A 5,888-nucleotide genomic window follows, 5' to 3' on the forward strand; every position below is an offset into this window, starting at 1 on the left:
AAAAATTATCAATACTCTGATGTATTTGTGAGTGGGGAAAATCCTATCTACCGAATTCATGAGACCTGAAGGTCAATTATATCTAAGTAGAGTTTAAAATTAAATAATTAATTGGTCATGACAGGAGCTATAAATGCAGAAACAAGGCTAAATAATTCATTTGGAATATACATTTGTCCTCTGTATATAGCATGTTTTGTCTTTCAACATGAAGAGTGAAATACTCTTTCTTATATTTCAGAAATCCAGTGTGGTTGTGGAGATGGAAGTCCTCTCTGACCAGATATAGTACAAAGAGAAAAAAATCTCAGAACTTTTATAACCTACCTATTATATGTATAATATTATATGTAATAAAATAAATATGCAGGTTATAAAATATCCTATACCTATTTGGAAAAAACTAGTCTTTGTTATCCAAAAGAGAGCTCAGACTTTATCTATAAAATAAGATATAAGGATTTTGTCATTATACTAAAGACAATTAGAGGTATAAAAATCTCAGACAAGGTCCTTTAGGTATCTTTGTATTATATCATTTAATAAAGGGATTGTGAAAAAAGAGGAAATAGCTCTATGAAATATCAAATAAAATTTGCTTGTATTTCAAGAGCACTTATTATGTATCAGTCTTTTAACATGTATTCACAGCCAACAGTAGAACATTTACTATTGTTAACCAATTGAATTGTTGGGGGAAGAAATTGTATACTGCCAGCCCATTGGTCATCTTCACTTTAGTGATGTTTCCTGGCCTATACCCCTTAGAAATTTCTCAATGTAAAATTAACATTTAAAATTCTGTTGTTTCAAAAGGAAGTCCGAATTATGATTTTCTTATGTATTATGGAAGATCTGGTAAATGTGGCCTTGAAGGAAGCATCTGATGCTATGGGGGGATGCGTCTTTAAAGGGCAGTTCACTCTCCAGTTCTATTCTCTGTTTATATCCTAGTTATGTAACTTATTTGTAATTTATGCCTAGACTGGTAAGCATTTGAATTTGTGAATCCCATTAGAAGATAGTTGATTTATCCAGATAATGCCTAAATCATAAGAGTAGTCACAGAATGATGATAAATATTTTAATGGAGGGCATGTAAAAGTCTCTTAGTTCTACTAACCACACCCCTTTGGAAGAAGTGCAAAGATAAAGCAATATTTAATGTGTCTCCTCAATCACAGCCAAGTTTTACAAACTCAACTTGTGATGTAAACTTCTGGTGAGGGAGACTTTCAGGAAAGCAATCAATGAGAAATAGTAATCATGCCGAAAATTTAATAAAATACATAGATTCACTATGGAAATCTAAAGACAGCTAAAGGTAAATCTTTTATAGTAAAAATTTATTTAAATTACAGATTAAAAATACGTAAGGATAGAAAATTGCAAATGACTAGAAGGAAATAAATATGCCTCACCTTCTCTCTTTATTTTAAATATAGCATGTTTTAATTCTATCACTTATTTTTGTATTGTTATTTCTTTTAAAAGCAATTTGAGGTGATTCATAAAACTTAGTATAATGTAGACTAGGGTCATTAAAATGTGGAAAGACATAGAACATAAGGGGTTGGATAATCATCCTAGTTGATTTAGAATACTGTATTTGTGCACTAAATTTAGAAACAAATGTCTTGATATCTAAAACAAAAATTCAAGAGGAAGGAATAAAGGAAGAAAGAAGCTTGGTAAATTATTCTTTCTGCGGTAGGAAGGATACACATTTATCTAAAGAAACATTCCTGCATAAAATTCAAAGGTAAATGTCACATGTGATGCCTTATAAAGAGGTTTGCTGTATATTAAAAAACAAATAATGATAGTTTAAACAGTGTAGGCAACATTTTCAAATGATCTCCAAGATTCCCATTCCCTGATGTATGTTCTCTATATTACTCTCTCCGCTTGAGTGTGAGTCTGGGAATATAATGGCTTTCAATTCCATGATTAAGTTGTACAATATAACCAAGGTGATGGGATTTTGCAAATGCCATTAAAGTACCAAATCAATTGACTTTGAATTCATCAAAAGGAGATAATTCTGAGCAGAACTGATCCACTCAGGGAGCCCTTAAAAAGAACTGGACCTTTTCTAAAAGAAGAGACTTGGGGTGCCTCAGCAGAGAAGCTCCCGCTGGGATGGTCCCCAAACTCTGAGAACGATCCCTGGCTGATGACTTGCAAGAAAATGTAACTTGAGTGCAACAACCACCATGACCTGAATGCTGCCAACCCCCGAGCTGGGAAGAGGTCTCAGAGCATTATGTGAGATTGCAATCCCAGCCAATGCCTTCCTTCAGCGTTGGGATACTCTTGAGCAGATGACACAGCTTACCCATACCTGCATTACTGCATTTACTCAGAGTAAATGGGTTCCCTTTTAAACCACTAAGTTTGTGGTAAATCCATTATGCAGCAACAGAAAACTAATACAAAAACACATAATTTCATTTCTTTTTCACCTAAAAGTATCCTGAAGATGAATGGCTCAGGACCAATGTTAATCTGACTCAACAGGAGACAGGCGTTTCTATGACTTTGCCATTTTCCTGTCACTTCACGATACAAAATGGTGGCTCGAAATCCAGCAATCACATCTCTTAGTAAGTAAGCATAAGGAAGAAAGAGCAGAAGAAAGGGCACATCCATTCCTCTTTAAGAAGTCTTTGTGCTTTTATCTTCCTGGCCATTATTTTGCTGCCAGCCGTGTTATCTGCAAGTGTGGTTGAGAAAAGGAAGGATTTTGATAAGCTAGAAAAACAGAAAGCTCGCATGCTACTAGATTGTTTCTCTTAAATGAAAGCTGTATTAAGGGGCTAGATTACAACAAACTTGTGTCTGTTCTAGGTTATTTTTGGAAGAGGGATCTATATGCTGTCAAAGTATGGAAAAGATCAGACTTTGCATCCAATTACAGTTGCACAACTTGCTATGTAGGTTGAAAAACTGGAGTAATTTCTCTGAGCCTCAGTTTGTTTTTGTAATCTGTAAAATGTAGGCAATTATTCTAACGTGTAGGCATTGTTGGGGGAGATGAAGTAACAACACAAAGAGGCATGTGAGATGAGGTGCCAGTTGTGAAATGCTACGCTACAGTGTGGTAGCTGCCTTCACTTACTAAGGAGTGTAGATCATGAGGTTTGTGCTAGTTCGGAATATCGTAATTTTTTTTTCTTTATCAGATAAGGACTGTTACATCAACTTCAGCATTTGGGTAAATATGTAATTGGAACCACAGATTATTGCCATCAATACCATGGATAGAAAAAAAAATGAATGTGTTTTTAATCTACCAGCTTGTTCACAATTTATCTAAATGCTGCAGGAAAATGAAATGGAATTCCAGTAGACTTGTCAGGAATGAATTGGTTCCTAGAAGTATGGCCGTGTAACTGAGTAAAACAATCTATTAGATAAGGCCACTTAGAATAGCCAATTTAAATGTCAAAGAATATTTTTTAAGAAAAATGAATTATGTTAAATTGACGTTTACTTACTTTGTTGATGATTAACCAACAATTTTAGCTGCTGCTTAAGTTGCTCATTTGGATGTAGTAAACCAGTTATGTGAATGTGGAAGAGGTATAAATTTCTTATTTGCTAGAGCTGGTAAATATTTATCTATTTCCTTATTAGATAATATACATTTTGTTTACCAGGAAGTCAAAATGAAATCAGGGTGAGGGGATTAATAATGATAGAGCCCCATTTTCTTTATCCAAGATATTTAAATCACCTGTTTTGTTTTTCAAAGAAGTCTTTTCTCTGCACTCTGATTTTAGCTGTAGGACCAGAAAATAGGCTCTGGAAATGTATTAATAGACTTAAAATTATGGTAGGCTTTATGATTCAGACTTGGGATGGCCCCTGCAAGTCGAATTAAAATCTGACAAGAGATTTATACATGTTACACACACAACACTCCTACATAACTATTTTGTTATTCTCAATCACTTGCTCTATAAGCTAAAATAATGTAAAGCACAATGATCACAGTTGGAGTGGCTATAAACCAAACTTGATTCTCTCATACATAAGATAGAAGATTAAATGATCTAGTCTTGTAGTTTCATTTAGAAGAAAGAAAATGTGTTTTGGGGGCACATGCAGAATATTAATTGGTCCCACATATTTTGGATTAATGTGTGTATGAATTCAGAGTGTTGTTTTGTTATATATAAAATAACAAAAATATAAAAATATGTATATTTCTGTGTGTATATATATCCACCTATGTGTGTGTATATATATGTGTGTATATATATGTGTATATATATATGCACACACATATATGCCTCATAGATGTACATTTGCATTTTGTGGTTAATACATTTACATGTCAAGAATCCTAGCAGTAGCAAAGTCCTTTACACCAAAGGCAGATAAAAATTTCAGGAAATTTAGATTCATTCATGTTCTCATTCAATTATTTTTCTCAATTTGTGTTTGTGTGTAAGATATCTGGAAATTAAAGACTTACAGACAAGAAAAAGCAAACATCAGTGAAAAGTAGCAGCAAATTCATCAATAAATGTCCACCTAGTAATATGAAGTAAGTGAATATAAGTAATATGAAGAGTATCTTGCTTGATATTGACAAATCCATCGAGATCATTTTAAAAACCTACCGAATTTACCTAAAAATATCAGGTTAATTATGGAAAATTAAGAATGAAGTATCACATTTTTCCTTTTTAAAAAATCATACTTATCTTTGTTACATTGGACATAACAGAAACCATAAGAATTAAAATTGTAAATTTCCTGACTATAATTTGTTAATAATTTGCTTCCTTAATGATTACATTTGTAAGCCATTCGAACACCAGTTTTACAGAAAATCCTTTTTTTAACGAAAAAATAGTCCTGAATTATGAATAATTGAGCCCTATTATTGTCTGTGCGTAGGCCAGGGAGTAGGAGAAAGTGGAGTAGTTAGCCTTAATTATCTGGATAATTTATTTCTGTCAACCCAGCCTTGGTGCCCTTTCCTTTCAAAACTGAAAAGTTATATTAGAAATTATAGTTCGTCTTAAAGGAACTATAACATTAAGGATGACATTTCAGCACATTTGTGGATAAGTTATTTTCACTATGTCACCTTTCCCTGTGATAGTTGTGCAGTGTTCCTATCCTAACATAGAGATTGAGCGAGTAGATGACAGGAGGGTCAGGGGACTCCTCTCTCACTCGAAGGCTCCTACCATTGTCATAGGAAATCAGATTGTTCGCATGTCAGCTCAGTCTGTCAGATTCCCCTGAGTGCTGCTCGGCCAGCGAAGAGAAAATACCTTGTGTATTGGCTGTGGATGTCCCTTAACAACACCCAGTCACTCAGTCATGCAGCCTAAATGGGGCAGCACACAACACCTTCACACTAGTGTACGATAACTGAGCTTTCCATCGATGTGTCTTGACCTTATAAGAAGGCACAGCGAAGGGCCAGGGTGAAGAGCCCAGTAGCTTGATTGCTACTAACCTTCTCTTGTCTGTTAAAAATGGCATCTCCTTTTACTCCAGTCAGTCAGAAACAAATGTAATAAAACAATCTTTACTCAGAAAACCAGTAAGGTATTTCTTTAATGCAGTGATGAAATACAGCCACTAGATGACACCAAGAGATAGTTTCTATATGTCTGATTAATATCCTACAGTCAGTTGCCTGTTCAAAGGTGACATTCTTGAGATTTTCATTGAGATCACAGATGTAAGTCAATTAAGTGATCTAAATTTTTCAAATTGCCTTGCTTCAATATTGTCAATTTTCATCTATGCAGGAAAACAAAGTTAAAATCCAAGAGAAACAGAAATAAAACAAAACCGTTGGCTATGGGTCATTTGGATACCTAACCTCAAACATTTCCACTTTTGTTTCCTGTTGTACA

Source organism: Meles meles, chromosome 3 (genome assembly GCF_922984935.1).
Source record: "Meles meles chromosome 3, mMelMel3.1 paternal haplotype, whole genome shotgun sequence".
Classification (NCBI taxonomy): domain Eukaryota; kingdom Metazoa; phylum Chordata; class Mammalia; order Carnivora; family Mustelidae; genus Meles; species Meles meles.